At 34.4% G+C, this 20,368-nt stretch overlaps 2 long non-coding RNA genes across 5 annotated transcripts in view; one reads left to right on the top strand and one right to left on the bottom strand.

Moving 5' to 3' along the window:
* The window catches only part of LOC143666092 (uncharacterized), a 33,188-nt gene extending 17,496 nt beyond the window's left edge, over positions 1–15,692 (bottom strand). The window contains exons 1-3 of the long non-coding RNA XR_013167376.1: positions 15,591–15,692; positions 13,298–13,391; positions 9,343–9,430 (exon numbers count right to left, since the gene is read on the bottom strand). This is a non-coding gene — a long non-coding RNA (uncharacterized LOC143666092). The remainder of the gene's footprint in view (positions 1–9,342; positions 9,431–13,297; positions 13,392–15,590) is intronic.
* Positions 15,693–15,740: 48 nt separating this feature from the next.
* LOC143666091 (uncharacterized) overlaps positions 15,741–20,368 on the top strand; it is a 118,309-nt gene continuing 113,681 nt past the window's right edge. For 2 of the 4 annotated variants that reach the window (XR_013167374.1, XR_013167372.1), the window contains exons 1-2: positions 15,741–15,892; positions 19,317–19,481. This is a non-coding gene — a long non-coding RNA (uncharacterized LOC143666091). Of the gene's footprint in view, positions 15,893–17,217; positions 17,371–18,348; positions 18,436–19,316; positions 19,482–20,368 lie in introns of those variants that run through there. The other 2 variants (XR_013167373.1, XR_013167375.1) reach the window with 2 other exon arrangements.

The following is a 20,368-nucleotide window of genomic DNA, read 5'->3' as shown; positions in this document are numbered from 1 at the left end:
AATCACAGACAGTGATGAATTATGAATTTTGAGGTAAAGTGGGAGTGCATTGGGCCATACCAATAACAAATAAAAGTTGACAGGGTGAATGGATGGATCAATGGATGGAAGGATGGATGGATGGATGGATGGATGGATGGATGGATGGATGGATATTTATATAGAAGCAAATGGAGGATTGTTGGTTTCAGTTAGTTTTAGCAAGTGTAAATGGTGTATATGGAGGAAGTGATGATGATAGAAAATCATTATTGTTCAATCATCATTTTAAAGATTGGGATAAGCAATAATCGCCAACAGAGGATGTCTAGTTTGCAAATGCTGCTATAAAAGCTAGAAGTCTATAATAAAATTGTTGGCAAAGCCATGCTTTCTCCGAATTCGATAGCTTTCTGGTAATCACAGTCTTCTGTTATATGGTGATTTCTATCTGGAGTGTCTCTTATCTGGCTTCTATGACTGGGTCCAATTTCCTTTGCTTAAAAGGACTTCACCCAAATAGATTAAGGCCCACCTTGTTCAATCTGGCCTCATCTAAATAGGATCTTGGAAGATCCTAATAAAAATGATTCCACACCTTAACTAATAATAATGTCTTCAAAGGTTCTAGTTACAAGTGGGTTCATATTCACAGATTAGGCATAGAAATTGAACTTGTCCTTTGTGGGGCTATAAGTCAATCTCCAATATACCATTAACCAAGGTGTGGCTGGGAGTGAGATTGATGAAGAATAAGATATTTGCATGATCTTAAAAAGTCTCACTCACAAAAGCTAAATATTTGGTAAAAATAGTAACCATATAGTGCAGAGGGTCCCAAACTATAAATTTGCCAAATATTTGCTGTCTGAGTAATTTTTAATAGTGTGCCTGGTTCAAAAGAAATACTAGCATTGTATATATTGTATAGATAGGATCAAACAACTTAATAAAAATTGTATCTCAGCAACCTAATAGTCACTTGAAAAATAATACATACAAATTGAAAGTTCTCTATTTCATTCTTAAATACCTAGGAATAAGTTCTCGATTTCATTCTGCAGCTGATTGCTAATGAGTTATATGCAGCCCTTAGGACACTGAACAATTTCCAATTTGAAATCAGGGCACTGTAACAGTCTATCTTGTTTTTCTGTAGACACTCTTTATTACAGTGAACACTAAAAACCTAGCTTTGCAAAGGTATGAGGACTTTGAAAGAAGCATAGTGCAGTTGTAAAATCATCTTAAGTTAACAGCTTGTACAGTTTCTGAGATAGGCCAAGCATCAAAGTGCTGTCTTGTGAAATTTAAAATATCAGAAAGTGCCCCATAAATTAGTTGTGAGATTCCATGGGGCCTTGAACACATAATATTAGAAATAGTTTTACAGTGGTCTAATAGAATTAACACCTTCATAGGGTGATAAAATTAGCATCAAGGATGAGAGGCAGATAGATGCTGTATACTTCCAAACGTGAGTCCCTCTTGCAACATAATTCATGTAATATTTATGTAGTATCCTGACCTCCAGATGGGAATTAAAAACCTCAATCTAATCATGAAAAAGCATCAAAGAATCTCAAATAGATGAGTGTTGTTATGAAAAAAAACAACAAAAAGAAAGGATAGTAGTTTTTACTACTTTCAACTTGAAATGGAGAAAATAAGCTGAAAAGTTGCTCCAGATTAAGGACAGCTAAAGCTATATGACAGGTAAATATAATACTTGATCCTGGACTGGATCCTTCACTGATGAAAAAAAAAAAAAAAAGAAAACTGACACAGGGCATTTTTGGATCATTAGGTTAACTGAAACAGGGTCAGCATTTAGATAAAAGTATGGTATCAATATTAAATCTACTCATGTTCATAATTGTACTGTGGCTATGTAAAAGACTATTCTTATTCTTAGGAAATAGATACCAGAATATTACAGATAAGTGGTAATGTTACTCTTGGGTTGTTCAGAAAGAGGAAAAGCCAGAGCAAAGGATAAATCAAGTGATAAAAGGATAAAAAATGCTAATATAGGTCAAAATTGGAAAGGGACAAATGTGTATTGTTGATATTACTTTTAAAAGTTTGAAACAAATAAAGTAAAATAAAAAATAAGTGCATTACCATTTATATATTTCATAAAAGTGTGCAAGAGGTTTTTCCTTAGCAATCCTGTTTGAAGTAAAATATTTTCCTTTTTACCCTGTATTTATTGATATATGATATGAATTCTTCAAAATACAGGATATGGAAGAATTATCACAAAATTTTCTGAGGAAACTCCTCTTACTTTTTCTTTGATCACAAGTTATTTTCTTTCATAATGCATTATTTTTCCATTACTAATTTTATAATCCCACTTTCAAGTTTGTTACAGTCAAACCAGTCTAATTATGCATTTGTATTACTCATCTAATTTTGAGCTAATTAGATTGAAAATAGCTTGATCTCTGTCATATGTAATCTCTATTTTAAAAACCTGTGCATATTTAATTAATGTGGAAACACTCACTGATAAATTAAAATTACAACCTTATACAGATTTTTCAGTTGCATAAGACACTGCCTTATGTCTTTTAAATTAACACAAGTTGAAGGAGGATAATGTTAAAACAGGTGCACTTATTGCATTACTGTCACCTTCTAACACAACATTAGTACTTTCATGATGAGCAATATTTATACAAATAACAAATGTTTCAAGCTGATGTGTTTGGAAATGTAGTGTTGGGCAGCCTCTGGTAATGAGAAATGATTATGCATATGCACAACTGAATCCATCTGCGTTTCTAACTTGTTTCAGTCTTATAGAATTGTGGCATAGGCTCTGATGTGTTCAAAAAAGAATTAAGGAGTTCTGGGAAGACGGCTGAATAGGGTAGATAAAGTTCAGCCCTGCTCCAAGGAAAAGTTAGAGAAGGGACGGGAGGGTGACTGAGACGGCAATTCAAGCATGCAACTGACCAGGTAGAGCCTTCTGCACCACATAGGGTGGCCCTAGTTGCAAAAGCTGAGGAACTGAGAAGCAGAAAACTGAAGCCTAATGCCAAAGCCTAATGCTGAAGCATGGAGCCCACGGGAGAGCACCAATGAAACAGGGACTAGGAAGTAAGCCAAGGTGCATTACTTGAATGCACTACCCTCACCAGTGCAGCCCCGTGACCCCACGCACATGAAGCCCATCACCTGCCCTACTCCCCATGCTCTAAGCGTCCCTGGTCCACCAGCCCCCAGCACACATACCCACCTGCCACCCCCACCCCAGAGCAACCCACCCCACCTCTCCCTCCCAAGCAGTACCTCCCCCTTCCTTGCTCCTACAGACTGTTGCCAGCGCCTAAAAGCTGAGGGAGCAAACCTCCAGACCCAGGCTACACCCGCAGGCCCCCACCCATAGTGTCGCAAAGCCTCACCCCATCCCCACTGAGCTCTGTATATCGGTTTAGGGCCCTCTTTGAATCACACATGCACACAACCCCCAATCACGTCTTTCAGTTCAGGGAACATCAGTTTACAGTACTCCTAGACCCACACATGCCCACAGTACTCAGTCACATATCCCAGCTCTGAGAAAGCCCTGATCTGCACAGCTGAGTCATATCCACATCAGCCCACGAAGGCATAACGCAGACCCATTGCCATAGCTCTGCACATGCATATAAAGAGCCCCGTGCCCTAGACCAGTGCACACCAGGGCTATACCTCACCAGATCAATGCACCCACACCACTATATCCTCACTGGCCTCTGGGAGCCCACATTCACAAACACCAGTGTAACATCCCCAACCTGTACCTATACCTGCATTGCAATGCATCACTGCCCTGTAGTGTCCTGCCCTATACCTTGCATCCTGCTACACATCCACCCCACAAACACAAGGCTTTAGACTACTGAAGGAAATCAACTCCCAGAGTAAATCAATCCAGATACTTACATGTGATGAAAACAACAGAAGATCACTAAGCATATCACAATGCAGACAGATAGCACCCAGCCTAATGACTGAATTAAAACACCAGAGGAGGCACAGACATTGGAATAACTAATCAAAGATGTTCATATAACTCTACTGAATAAAATAAGTGGGATGATTAATAACATAAAGAAGATCAAGAAGACAGTAGAAGAGCATAAAGTGGAATTTGAAAGAATAAACAGAAAAATAGTAGATATCACAGAGATTAAAGACTGTTGACCAAATTAAAAACATACTAGAGGCTCACAACAGCAGATCTGAAGAAACAGATGAAGGAATAAGTGATATAGAGAATGGGATAGCTGATTTTGAACATTTAAAACAGCAAATGGCAAAAAAGATGGAAAAATATGAATTGGAACTCAGGGAAATCATAGACAAAAGAAAGCATGCAAATATAAGACTCATTGGTTTCCCAGAAGGGGAAGAGAGGAGTGAAGGGTTAGGAAGAATAGTTGAGAATATAATGGGGAAAGACTTCCCAACCCTTATAAGGGACATAAATATACAAGTCAGCGAAGCTCAATGAACTCCAAATGGAGTAAATCCAAATAGGGCTTCCCCAATGCACATACTAATCAGTTTATCAGATGTGGAAGAGAAGCAGAAAATCCTGAAAGCAGCAAGAGATAAACAACCTACTACATACAAGGGAAACCACATAAAACTGAGTTCAAACTACTCAACTGGCACCATGTAGGTGAGATGGCAGTGGTATGGTATATTTAAGATCCTGAAAGAGAAAGACATCCAGCCAAATGTCTGTATCCAGCCAAATTGTCCTTCAAAACTAAGGGAGAGATTAAAATTGTCAAGACAAAGAAAATCCTGAAAGAATTTGTCAACCAGAGACCGACTCTACAAGAAATACTAAAGGGAGTTCTACCAGTGGAAAAAAAAAAGACAGGAGTGGGAGGACTGGAGGAGGACACAGAACTGAAGAGTACCAGTAAGGGTAACTTAAAGGATAAAAAGAGAAAGAAGGAAAACAACATATAGATCTGACAAATAAAATGAAAAAGATAAGATGGTGGATTCAGGAAACACCTTTTCGGTAATAACTTTGAATGTTAGTGGACTAAACTTACCAATTAAAAGATACTGATTGGCAGAATGGGTTAAGCAATATAAGCCAGCTATATGCTTCTTGGAAGAGACTCATCTTAGACTCAAGGATACAAATAGATTGAAAATGAAAGAATGGAAAAAGATTTTCCACACAAGCTGTAACCAAAAGAAAGCAAGAGTAGCTATAATAATATAGAACAAAACAGACTTTAATTGTAAAGACATCATAAGAGACAAAGAAGGACACTATACATTAATTAATGGGTCAATTCACCAAGAAGATATAACAATCATAAATGTATAGGCTCCCAATCAAGGGGCTCCAAAGTATATGAGACAGATATTGGCAAAACTGAAGGGAGCAATGGATGTTTCAACAATAAAAGTAGGAGACTTCAATATGCAACTCTCCTCTATTGACTAAATAACCAGAGCAAAGATCAAGATGGAAACAGAGAAGTTAAACAACTTGATAATTGAATTAGACCTAACAGATATAGATAGGTCACTACACCCCAAAACATAAGGATATCCATACTTCTCTAGTGCTCATGGAACATTCTCCAGGATAGATCATATCCTAGGGCACACAATAGGTCTTTAGAAATTTAAAAAAAAGCATTGAAATTATTTAAAGGACTTTCTCTGACTACAGTGAAATGAAGCTGGATCTCAATAAGAGCATTCACAAGTATATCGAGATTAAATAACACATTCTTAAACAACCAGTGGGTGAAAGAAGAAATTGCTAGAGAAATCAGTACCTATCTGGAGATGAATGAAAATGAGAATACAACGTATTAGAACTTATGGGATGCTGCATAGGCTGTGCTGAGAGGGCTATTTATTGCCCTAAATGCCTATATTATAGAACAAGGAAGAGCAAAAATCAAGGTAACTTCTCACCTGGAAGAACTTGAGAAGAACAGCAAACTAATGCCAAAGCAAGCAGAAGAAGAGAAATAAAGATTCAAGCAGAGTTCAAGGAATGGAAGAACAGAAGAATAGGAAGAATCAGTAAAACCAAAAGTTGGTTCTTTTAGAAAATCAACAAAATTGATTGGCCACTGGCAAGACTGACAAATATAAAAAAGAGAGAGGATGCAAATAAACAAAATCAGAAATAAGAAAGGGTGAGTTACCAGAGACCCTGAAGGAATAAAATAAATCACAAGAGGATACTATGAACAACTATATGCCAATGAACTAGAAAACTTAGTTGAAATGGGCAAAGTCCTAGAAACACACAAACAAGCTACACTGATTAGGAAGAAACAGAAGATCTCAAAACCAATCACAAGTAAAGAGATTCAATCTGTCAACAAAAATCTTCCTACAAAGAAAAGCCCAGGGCCAGAAGGCTTCAGATTGGAATTTTATCAAACATTCCAAAAAGAACATCAATCCTGCTCAAACTTTTCCAAAAATTGAAGAAAATGGAATTCTTCCTAAATCATTTTATGATGCTAATATTATTTTGATACCAAAACCATGTAAAGATGCTATAAGAAAGGGAAACTACAGGCAAATCTCCCTAATGAACATAGATTCAAAAATTCTCCACAAAGTATTAGCAAATCAAATCCAACAACACATTATAAGAATTACACACCACCATCTTGGGGGGATTATATTAAGAATGCAAGGATGGTTCAACACAAGAAAAACAGTTATTGTAATACAGCACATTAAAAAATCAAAATGGAAAAATTCACATGATCATCTCAATACTGAAAAAGCGTTCGATAAAATTCAACATCCTTTTATGATAAAAACACTCCAAAAAGTAGGGATCAAAGGTAAATACCTCAATATGATAAAGGGAATATATGAAAAAATCAATAGCCAGTGTCATACTCGATAGAAAGAGACTGAAAGCTTACCCCCTAAGATCAGGAATGAGACAAAGATGCTCACTGGAACCATAAGTATTTAATGTTGTGCTAGAAGTTCTAGCTGGAACAATCAGGCAGGACAAAGAAATGAAAGGTATCCAAATTGGAAAGGAAAAAATAAAACTTTCATTATTTGCAGATGACATGATAGTATACATGGAAGATCCTGAGAAATCTACAGCAAAGTTATTTGAGCTAATTAACAAATTCAGTAAGGTGGCAGGATATAAATTTAATGTACAAAAATCAGTAATGTTTCTATACACAAGCAATGACCTAACTGAGGAGTCAATTAAGGAAAAAAATTCCATTCAAAATAGCAATGAAAAAAATCAAGTACTTGGGAATGAACTTAACTAGGGATGTAAAGGACTTGTACACAGAAAACTACATAACATTGCTAAAAGAAATCAAAGAAGATCTAAATAGGTGGAAAGATGTTCCCTGCTCATGGATAGGAAGGCTAAATGTAGTTAAGATGTCAATTCTACCCAAACTGATCTACAGATTCAACACAGTACCAATCAAAATTTCAATAACAAACTTTGAAGACTTGGAAAAGCTAGGTACCAAATTCATATGGAAGGGAAAGAGACTCCGAAAAGCTAAAGGCATCCTAAAAGGTAAGAACAAAGTGGGAGGATTGGCACTCCCTGACTTTAAAATCTATTATAAAGTCACAGTGATCATAAAAGAATTAAGAATTTTTGAAATAATGGATGTGGGAACATGTTTGAAGGCAGTAAATAAGAGCTGCTAGCATGCTGCTCAATTAATCTATTAGGTTTAAAAGAAAAAAGTAAGGGAAAAAAAAAACTTATCTCCATAATTAGTATTTTTGATCAATTGAAGGATAGGGTATGAGGTTTAAGCCTTTTATATTGGCAAGATTTTGAGATACAAAGTGCAACACAGTGTAAAATAGATGATAGCTCTATTTAAATTATGTGATCTACAAAGTAAAAAAAAATGCCTGCATTGGAAATTATTTGTCACCTATTTTTCACTCAAAATCTCTTAGTTTTTCATCTTAAACCTGACATCTGTCAATCACTGCAACTTCATCACACCAATTTTCTAACATATTGTCCCTCACTTAAGCCTTAAAATATTTTCCACTGTGCTCTATTCTAAGTAAGAATGTTCTCTTAACATGTTCCATGCTGTCACTGAAATGTACCTCTTTCCGTGGGCATTATTTTACCTTTGACCCTACCCAGTGGTGACTAATCTTTTATCCCCCATGAATCACAGTTTTGATTGCTGTGCTTGATATTCTGCTTTCTCCTTGTTAGAGTTCCAGATCTGTACTCACTACTTTTTTCTTTTTCATAAAAACCCTGCGCTTTGAGGCACATGTCCTTATGCTATAGCATCAATGTCCTTTTCTTGTTAATATCTACATTACATTATCATCTAACTTCAATGTTGGTGTCTACCACAATTATCACCAGAATTCTCGGTGATCTCAGTATCCATGTGGTGAATATTTTGGCATTCCCAATCATTTTCATACCTAACTAACTTCCGTCCTTTGGATATCATCTAAATATTACACATTCAAGAATCCTTCCCAAGTGATCAAGAATGAATAATGAATCCTGAGGCTCTATGAACATACAGCTTTACAAATTTTCATCCATAACACTTACACAGTTCATTATTATGTACCTCACTGCACTATAATATTCATGACAAAATGGATCCTGCATATTTTTGTTTGTTTGTTTGCATGGGCAGGCACTGGGAATCAAACCTGGGTCTCCAACATGGCAGGCAAAAACTCTGCCTGCTGATCCACCATGGCCTGCCCAATCCTGTATGTTTTTGATTACTTTACTCCCAGTGACTATCATAGTTCTTGATACATCATAGTAACCCAACTATTGTTTGCAGAATCAGTGAATGAATAAGGAAACATAAGTGGTTTGTTATGGGGAGATATAAATACTTTTTATTGTATCATCTCATATTATCCAATAAAAGGAAACGCAGAAATATGCTAGATTAAAAAAAAATAAATCAGAGTTCTTACTCTAATGCTTGTGAAATGTTGTATGTGATTCTTATATATGGGGCACAAGGGAGATACTAGACAAAGGTCTCCGTTATGTTTATAAAAATAGTCATGTTCTTTAAAGGAAGCTTGTGCATATTGTAAATAGAAGATTAAGTAAACTCACTGAAGGCATTTCTATAAAGACTAAAATGATTTTTTGTTATTGTTCTTAATATAGTCATAGAAAATAGAATGCAAAATTAAATGCTGAAATATCACTCACCTGAAGTAGGATCTGGAATATAGCTGAGTAGGTAAGTGGAAGAGTGCAGGTAGATAATTATAGATTCTTCCTATGTCTTAAGTGAGGTTTATGAAGGTCTTAATTGTAAAAAATTTATGGTTAAATCCTTTGACACATACCTGAATTTCAAATGTTTTGATTGTAGATTTAAAATAATCCATGTGGTTTAGATACCGGATGCTCAGTTGACAGAGTAAATGTTGCATTCTAAAATTTAGAAATTCACATGTATTACCTTCCTATTGAAAGATAACCTTGAAGTGATAGGCTACAGGCATACCTGTGACCCGACATTAATTATAATACTCATAAAGGACTTTGAAGTGTGCGTTACACATAGCACTCATTTGTAATGGTGAAATTATTTACTATGATGAAAGTGATTATTTTATTACTGATATAGTAATCCAAAAGAATTGTACAATTACCCTGGTAGAATATTCATCTTTATTTATTTATTATATCCTCATTACAAATCTGAGCTATAGTTTTAATTGTATGCATCTGGACACATATGCACATCAAATGAACAGATTTATTTTGAAATGCATTTGAAAAAGTTAATGTAGCAATTATATAGTACTCTGCAATTTACTTTTGCTGATTATTTATATCATAAAAGGTTAACCCCGATTACTCAAAACATAAATAATTCAGTTTAAGAATGCGAGGTTAGTCAAGTTTGACATTTATATATAAGAAGCTAAGCTTCTGAAAAATACTTCCATTACTTCAGCATCTGGATTATTTTAATAAATTTGATTCAAAGTAAGTTTGAAGCATTTGCTATACTCAGTTTCCAGTAAGAATAAGTGAATAGAAAAAGTTACCAAATTTGCTCTTTATTCTCAAGAAAATTTTAGTCTATTGAAAAGAGATAAATACACTACAAAATAATAGGTTTATTAGAAAGCCGTGATAAATGCCCCCAGATATTGCACATTGATGAGAGAACACATAATTTTCTACAGAATTAATAAAATATAGATTTTTATATGTGCGGTACAAACAATATAATTTAGGGCTGTTCATTTCAAGATTTGCTGGTTTTGTCTTGCTACAAGGGCTATTGCAGAATGGATTTATTGTTTACTTGCTGAGGGAGGTAATATCTCTGCAATGATCATTTGAAATTTTATATTAGTCAAGACAGTTTTTCAATCTTTAGAATCCTTCATCTTCAAATCTCCTTCTGTGTGCCTATTACTGATCTGGTTATAAATGTGTCAGGTGCAGGCATCCTTTTAGTAGAGAGTAAGAACACTTTTGATCTTTGATCAGTTTATAGGTAAACATAGGTTTCTGCGTGAACCGGTTTGCACTTTTTAGTGCAAGAACTATACACAAAGAACTCCTAACCAGACAATTTCTGCGGGACATATTCCTGTGCATCTTAATTCACTAGGTGTTACCATTCTAAGCACATGAAAGGGAAAGTTTTTAAGTAATGGAAAAGAGTTCCAAGTTTCCATGTGCTTTTTCCTGGACCCAGTATTCTGCACCTCACAAAGTCAAAGAAGTTTCCACTTAGGCACTTCCATGCACCAGCTTACTTTATTCATTTCATAGAAAGGGGAAGAGAAAGAGAGAAGAGTAAGAAGCACATTTTAAGAAAGAAATCTCATGCCTTTCTCTTCCTCCTCCAAAAAGTCCCACACTTTATCACTGTGGAACCACTGTTGCCTGTAGCTGCTGGTTTTAGTCTGGTTCTGGCTCAAACTTATGAGTGTGGAAAACTCACTCAACCCACCCAACTGTTAGTTTTTTCTTCTAACAAGTGCGATAATAAACTTTTTGTTTGCCTGCCTGGGGCCAAATGAAATAATATCCAAGGGCTTTGCAGGTTATAAATTATTGGTCTCTGAGCTCTATTCTAATTTGAATCCCCTTCCAAAGCTCAACATCTTTCTTAGCAATTAAACTCTGACAGTTCAAGCAAACAAAAGACTTTTCAGGACTTCACACTATTTTAAGGAAATGAAAAATGACATGTGATGCTACTGAACTATTTCATTGACACCTGTGATCTCATTCTTTCTTCTTTGTGAGGTCCTTACTATTAGGAGACTGTCATGTTTTCTCCCTGATTATTTCAAACATGTTGACACCTCACCTTCACAAGCACACCTTATGTATAGAGAGATAAGAAACATGTATATATATATTAGGCACACAGGCTCCAGCACCAGACTGTTTTTGTTCAAATATTGATTTTGCTTGGTATTGTTGTAGCTTTGGTTCATTACTGAACATTTGTGTCTTAGCATATTCACCCATAAAACAGGGAGTATGAATTATCTAGAACACAGAGTTGGTGACAGGAATAAATGAGTAAATACATGTAAAGCTCTTAGAATAGTTCTCAGCAAAACTATTTTTTTAAATTAAAAAAGCTTTTTAGTTTTAAAACACTAAAAACAAGCATTTAGCGAATAGTATTTTATGATATCCAGGATTTGTCTTCATTTAAAAACAATACATGAATTCTTACCATATTGTATATATTCATTTCTGTCTTTTTGTTTTTCACTGAATATGATGTTAACTGAAAATTCATTCACATCTGTATATAATGCTTTTTTTTTTACCTTTTAACTGCTATCTAATATTCCATCTTGTAAATTAACACCAAAAAAATGTCGGTGGTTTCTAATTTACTTTTATAAAAACTATCTATACACCATTCATTGTATTCATATATGAGAGGTCTAACATACATAAACTGGAATTACTCACTCGTATATAAAACACACATTTTTTTCTAAATAAAGTACTTATTTTACAAATTGTTTGTATTATTTTGCTTTCTGAATGTTTGAATCTTTTTTTTTGGCATGCTTGTCAATACTTGATATTTCATTTTTAAAGTTCTGTAAATTGATTAATAAAATATGGAAATTTGTTTCTTTTTAATTATTTTCAACTTGGACAATTTTTCTTACATTTTTTTTTTCGGGCATATGTGTCCCTTTATCTATGAGTTTCCTGTACATAACGGTACCAATAATATACTGGGATGTCTGTTATTTGTATGGATTGGGGGGAATAATTTTCTTTTTTTGGTATGCTATATGGCGGGGGTCACATTTCATTCTTTTTCCAAGTGAGTATCCCCTTATTGCAGTACCATTGTTGAATTATTTGTTTGGTTTGGTTTGTCACTTGTTTGTTTGCTGGTTTGTTTGTTTCGGAAAGTACATGGACCAAGAATTGAACCCGGGTCTCCGGCATCGCAGGCGAGAATTCTACCACTGAACTACCTCACACCCCTGAGAGGAAAAACTTATATTGTAAATGTTAATATTCTATAGAACACCTTCTCTCAATATAACAGATTTTAGAAAATTTATTTTACAGTGTTTATGTTTATGAAGTGGTACAAAAATTGTTCACTAAATATGCAATTTTCCCAAATTCCATCGTATGAAATAGAACATTTTTAATATACTTGAAGCCTATCCTATCCTTACCTTCTTTCCCTTCAAAGGTGGTGATACACTGAGTTTTGGATTTTTCCAACTTTTGAACTATGTAATTGTCTTATATATGTCATCTTTTTTGCATGTTTTTAAACTCTTAAAAATTGTAAAAAAATCACATATCTTTATGGAGACTGCTCTTCTCATTCAACATTATGTTTTTGAGGGTGATCTTAGTTACTACGTGTATACATATACATATACACATACATATACATATACACATACATATATGTATTACTATAGCTAATACAGTTTTACTGCTATTTACATTATTTGCTTTTATCAAAATTACTGATTTGAAATTGTCTCACTGTCTTATTTTTATGCTTTCTAAATAAATTATCTCATACCATCTTTGTATAAAATAAGGTATATTGTACACTGTCCACAATTTAGAATGAGATATAAACACAAAACAAGGAATCTATTAAACTGAGCATACAGCAACATGTTTCCTTAGTGTTCCCATTGTAGATACAATGAGTATACATGTATATTGTAGGAGGGAGGCAAGGTAATCTGAATCGTTTATAATTTATTTATAAGTTCAGATTTAATCTTAAAGCTTAGTATATGAGGAGCTTTCACATACCTTTGCTTCAAGGCTAAACGTCCTGAGTGCCTTATCATGTTGCATGTAAAGATGGGAGCATGTAGCTGGTATGCATGCAATGAGGATACTGCATCTATAAAAATGATACCATGAATAATCATTTTAAATGATTATTAATTTATTAAATGAGCTTATTAGTGCAGTATCTGTCTTTAAAAACATAAGCATACATTCTAAATCTACTAGAGGTGCATCAGTTTTATGACTATAAACATACAAATGATACGAAAACAAATAATCAAATGTGTTATCAGTTCAAATGAAAACAAGCCTTTTTTTTTACAGGAAAGACATATCAAATATTAAACTCCTATTTGTCACAAAGAACATCAATGGCTATGGCAAGAAAAATAGATACAAAGATTCATTAGTGTCTTTAAACTAATTAATGGGTTTAGTATAAGTCAAATTTGTTGGGCTACTAGTCTTTTACTTCTATTTTGCAGTCGTTTGAAGACTCTATTTTAAAACATTTCAAATATATATATATATATATATATATATATATATATGTATTATTTTAAAGTTTATTTCTATAATATTTGCCATACATTTTCCCCTTCTGAGATGGCAAATCATCTCCTTTGCCAAGTGGAATCAGATTGTTGGAGCACTTTTTTTCTAAAGAAGAATGAAGGCCTGGATGTAGTGAGCATTATTTAGAGATGCATGCACTGGGTTTATGAGGATATCAGAGTAGCAACAAGGAAGGAAACATGGTGAGTATTTGTTGGCCTTGTTTTATTTCTTCAAAGCTCATTTTATCAGCCTTTTCATCCCGATCTCAATAAAAAAGGTTGACATTCACCTGTTTACAAATTTGACATCTATTTTTCATCCTGAGCTCCTTTCCATCTTTTAATTTTGACTTTAACATACATTCAAACTTACAGAAAAGTTGTAAGAATAGTACAATATATGTAGATACATGTGTGAATGGCATGTAAAATACACAATAATAATGTTTCCAGTGTTAACTTTCTGACTCTGATAATTACACTGGTTTAGGCAAGAAAATATCCCTGGTAAGAGATGCATACTGATGGATTTAGGGACAAAAGGGCATTAAGCGTGTATTTTACTCTTAAAAATTATATATAGACACGCATGTTTCAGCATTGTCAGGTGTGCTCAGGGATTGATCTGCTTGTAAAATGCATATTTATATAATTATCTATTTCTCAAACTTCATTGCATGAATGTTTTTTTAGTATATTATAATTTAATTATATGAAACATATTGTTTCTAGCATGTAGCTTTTATAAAAAAATATTATGACAGGAATTTTTGCCCATAATTATTTTGGGAAGATATGTGATAGTTAATTTTATACATCAACTTGACTAGGTTATGCTCTCCGGTTGTTTGGTCAAACACTGGTCCACGTGTTGCTGTGGAGGTATTTCACACATATGATTTGAATCTGAAATCAGCTGGTTTGAAGTGAAGGAGATTATCCTGGAAAATATGGACAGGACTCATCCAATCAGGTGGAGGCCTTAAGAGCAAAGAACTGAGGTTTCCAAGAAGAAGATATTTTGCCACAACTACAGCATAAACTTCCCTTGGAAATTCCAGCTGGTTGACTTGCACACAGGTTTTACATTGTTAGTCCCTACTATGGCATGAGACAATCCCTAAAAATAAATTTGTCTATCTAACTATTTATCTATCTATCTATCTACCTATCTATCTATCTATCTATCTATCTATCTGCATGCACACATATGACATATATGTTGTTGCAGAAGTGTGACATTGACAAAATTCTACAGTTAATACAAATAAGGCATAATATGGGAATTGAACATAGTGAGATTATTTGCATCAGAAATCTTGCTGGCCTCTATGTTTCTAATGTATTCCTAGCCTATACATTTTTTTCAGAAAATTATTGTTGGGTTTTTTATCATTCAACAAATGTGAATTAACACTATCTTACTGAGTGCTACTATGTACAAAAGCATTAAGCATTGCTCTAAACACTGAGATCACCAAAATAAATATTAAACCATATATGACTAGTGTGCATTCGTAGTTCTCAAATGTCAACTTAAGAAATTGTTACCTGGATACAAATCATAAATACATCACTTTTGACTAAAGAATCAATGCAAAGCATTTAGAATGTTATCAGAGGCCTTCATAATTTTAGCTGTATTGTTTTAAAATTCACTTTATTTCACATTTTTTTCTCTTAACAAGCCTTATGTCTTACACATATTGATAACTATAACTGAAACTACCAATACTAGGTACATTCATTCTTACCTTTTTATCTTTCCTTAAATCCATCAAAACACAAAAAAATCTATTAACAATTCTCTTCCTCTCTGTAGTCATTACTTTCCCTTTAAACCTAGCTCACATTCATCAAAAGAAGTGTTCTAGAATGTTTATTGCAACAATGATTCTAACAGTCCCCAACTGGACACTGCCCAATGCCATCAGCAATGTCCATTGTAGTTAAATAAATTGCAGGGTATTCCAAAACTGGAATAAGATACCACAGTGAAAGCAAAAATTATCTATAATAATATGCAACACTATGGCTGGATGTCACAAAAATAAAGGTGAGCAAAATACCCATTCATGGGAAAGAATATGCTAATGGTTTTATTTATATAAAGTAGAAAAGGAGGCAAAGTAAACCTATCCTGTTATATGCCCACAGAGTGGTATTATTGCTGCAGATAGTGATTGAAAGGGAGTTCAAGGCTGTTTCCTGAGGTGCTGATTAAAGGGCTATATTCCACTGGTATAAATTCATTGAACTGTACACTTACCTGTACTTTTTTTGTATGCATATTGTACCTCGATGAGGTTTTTTAAATAATCTATTTTTATTTGTGTCTAATTCATTCATCCATTGCATCAACAATTTTCCCCTTAGGCAATTACTCTATGGTGGATACTGTGTTGCACACTGGGGAATTAAAGTAGAATGAGATATAATCTCTGCCTTCAAGGAGCTCGAAATATCTGGGCAAAACAGATCCAAACCCAAATAATTAAAACACACTGTGGAATATCAAGTTATATGCAATTTACTATGGAAGTGAAAATGAAGGGAAACTAATCTGGGTGGAAAATCAGAGAGCTGAATCGTAAAGAAATGAGTAAAAATAAGCAAAACAAATGACAATGGTGTGAACCAAACAAAATTGTTAGTAAAACTGAAAGTAGAGATACAACAAACAACATGGTGAAAAAGAGAATTTCAGGGAATTCAATGGGAATGATAGAGTTTCTACAGGTGAGGCTGAAGAAACAGATGAAACACAAAAATCATAACATCTTATAAGAACTGTAACATAGAGGAGGTTGATAAAGTGGAGAAGCTATGCTCTTCCCACGCAAAGTGATGGGCATGGATAACTCTAAGAAGACATGAATTGGATAGCTTGTTCAGGAACCTTAAGTGATATAATACAGGTAAACCATGAAGAATAAAGACATAAGTGTAATGGGAATCGAAGATAGAAATTTAGGTTATGTGCACCAGCAAATAACTCTGTGTGCCACATTTCGGTTTTGTAATTTATTCAGGTTTTGTAGATAATAGTAACATTATTTCTACTGGATTCCATGATCAGATTTCGATGCAGAACTAACATCAACTGAATTTGTGTGTATGTGCATGTGTATTAGGAAATTAGTGAAAGTGAATGTTTTAGTTTCCTCATCTGCCTGCTCAACTATGAAATGGTTTGGTTTAAATAATGGGAATTTATTTGCTCATGGTTTTGAGGCTGAGAAAATGTTCCAATCAAGGTATCACCAAGGCAATGCTTGCTTCCTGAAGCCTGGGGCATTCTGGGGCTGCTGAGCCTTGGTTTGTCTCTCAAGAGGCAAGTCACAAGGTGTTTTTTACTGGTCTCTCTCTCTTCTATTCCAGGGCCCATCTCAACTTTTTGCTCCCTGTGGCTTTCCTTCTATGTCTGAATTTTATTGTCTGTAAAGAACTCTAATAATAGGAATAAGACCCCTCTTGACTGAGGTGGGACACACCTTAGCTGAAATAGTCTCATCAAGCGTCCTACTTAAATAGGTTCGTATCTACAGGAATGGATAAACTTTAAGAACATGTTTTTTTTTCAAGGTACGTGCGGTTCCAAATCACCACAGTGGAAAAAGAAGCTTTGGAGATTTCTTAAAAAAAAAAAAATTCCTTTACATTACAGTGTCCTTCATTTTCTACATATTATTTCAGAAGCAACATAAAAAGTACAATTCATCAATCTCAGAATTATTTGATTTCTACATATAAATAATTCATATTCTATTGGTATGAAGAAATCAGTGAACATTCCTAAAGTCTTAACAGATATTTAAACAAAAGGGTAAATTAGTACTGGCTTATATATTTGCATTATGTCTTTATATTTTATATGATTGGCACTGACAAATAGGAGATTGTATACTTTAAATATTTTGAATATATTCTTATGATGTAATACAGGTTAAACATACAATGCATAGAGCAAGAATTGACTATCCAACTACAAGTTGAGAGAAAATCTTTCACACATTTTTAAATATAATATAAAATGCTAAATAATTTTTTTAATGAAAAATTAAATGAAAATAGAGCCACTACCAACTGCAGAGTGATTTGCTACAATAGCACATCAAGGAAACACAGATTCAGGGCACGATAGAAACTTTCAGCAAATGACCCTTTTATTCCTTGTGCAGCACAAGCAGTCCAAAGGGGCAAATAACCTCTTTGTTATTTAGACAGCACAAAGATTCCAGAAAATGTGGGGAAGAAGTTTCATTATGGTCAGTTTCCCAGCGTGGTCAAAAACTGCTCCTGGTTGGGGTCTGTGGCTGGCACTTCTGCAGCCCACTTTCTATAAGAGAAAAGAGGCCTATCTGAATTATTTGAGTGTGGTTTTTATCAACCTCTGGGGCAGGGTTTACTACTGAGAATTCCTGCCTTGATTAGCATTGGTGGCTGCTTGTTCCCAGTGTGTGGATTTAAGATCAGGCCTTCTCATTAGATTTACCCTTTCCTCCAACTGCCAAAACAGAAAAGGAGATGGTGGTAGCAGAACACCGGAGGATGGTTACTTAGGCTGAAATTGTGACTTCCCCAAAGAAGGAGGTGGAGGTGGGTGACTTCTTGGTGATTACTTCTTTACATGTGTCTGTGAATTCCCTAACACCAACTACAGAGGTGGTTCATCGTCACACAAAATTCTACTGTTATACATAAATCTGTTTTATGTTAGGTTAGACCGTACTGCATAAAGATTTATCATTCTTGTAAGTAAAACTACTGAATATATTCTAAATGCATTAAAGACATTTTAAATATGATATATAATATGGTTAATTCTTTCAGAATATATACTAAGGAAAGTAACTTGAACAAATTTCCATTAAGATTTTCTTTGGGTCTTTATTTTTCCCTAAACCCTGCAGTCCATATTTCTTCCACTTATGACTATCTTATATTGTCACTTAGAAATGTTTATGAAAATATCTCTAGATGAAAATGAAAATGAGGTAGGAGCCTTCAAAACATGGTGGAGTGGGGTAGGAGAACTAAAGAGCTGTCCCCTTTGACGTGTGCATAGCATACCAAAGGGAACATGATGTGACAAAATTTAAGCTGGTGTTTCACCCAATGACACTGGATATCAGTGTGTCACTAAATGACACTGTGCTTTCTGGCTGTCTCAGCACAAACATCAGATTTAGCAGTAAGCTGGTGTTGTTAGAAATATGTTTTCCAAAGAATTCCCACTCTTCTTCTATTCTTTCAGATGTAAGGCAAGGGAAAAAAATGTATAAGAAAAACAACGATCTTCTATAGCTGTACAAAGGGAATAGAACTCCTTGAAAGAAAAGTAGCAAGTTAAACTCAGTAATTATTTTAAAGTTTTTAAATATTTTATTTTACATTTCTCAAGAACTTTATAGTGTAGTCTCATTATAAACGTACCCTATGACTTATTAACTTTCTAGAAATGTGTTCTTTCACTCAAGGCCACATCTGAATACAGATGGGAAATCGTATTCATCTTGGTCCTGCCCGTTGGTGTTAATCCCTAGATGGAATTTGAAATGACTGTCTAGAAATCTCATCTAGCTAAAGGGATGAAAATGAACAAAAGCTAAACTACAATGCAAAGGATGAAAGGATTTCACCAGGTTTGTGGTCATCTGTAGCAAGAGATAAATTATATTTAAATATTGTCAACCATATTTTACAATTACTTGTCTCTAACAATTTCTATAAATGAGCACAAATGGCTTTATGTGAATGTGAAAATGAACAAAAGCTCCCTTATTTCAATGGGGAAAAGGAACAAAGGCTCTCAATTATATAGAATGTTCACACTGCTAGCACCATCAGCTTAAAGGTGTCCAGTTTGGCTTTATCTTAAAAAGCATTCAGATTCCAGCAGCAGAGTATTTCAGAAACCAGTGATCTCACCCACATTTCCTGAAACAGCACAGTTCTAATCTGTCCAAATATGGAGTTGGAGGGCTTGACAGCTAATAACCCAATTATACATTATTCTGGGAAACCTTTAGGTATAATCTCTACATTCTTCAGCTTCTATTGTTAGTTCACGATGAGAGATGAGATATATGCTCAGAATTCTTCAGACCTAAGATATGAGTGAAGGCATATGGAAAACATATATTTAATTCCTATGTAGTGCATCAAGACTCTTAATTCCATATAAATGAGTTACTCTTAGCAAGTCATTATTTTTAAAAGTGAACCCTTGTGTAGTATTTCAGGAAACTGATATTATTCAATATACTGTCTATTAGAACAAGACAGACTCGTAGAGGTTAACACCATAAGTACTTATAGTTTCATGTTTTGGATGTAATGGATCTGTAAAGCCACATATGTAGGAATTATCCTCCTTATATGAATCATTGAATTTTGCTTACTTCTTCAAAATCAGTTTATATGATATAATATGTTATGATATGATATATATACATAAACTTCAATGGCTCATATTCAGAGGATGATTAGCCAACACTCTGTTCAAAAACTATTTTTCTTCTGTCCAGAC

Source organism: Tamandua tetradactyla, chromosome 22 (genome assembly GCF_023851605.1).
Source record: "Tamandua tetradactyla isolate mTamTet1 chromosome 22, mTamTet1.pri, whole genome shotgun sequence".
In the NCBI taxonomy this organism is placed as follows: domain Eukaryota; kingdom Metazoa; phylum Chordata; class Mammalia; order Pilosa; family Myrmecophagidae; genus Tamandua; species Tamandua tetradactyla.
This window is presented reverse-complemented; position numbering and strand designations above follow the sequence as displayed.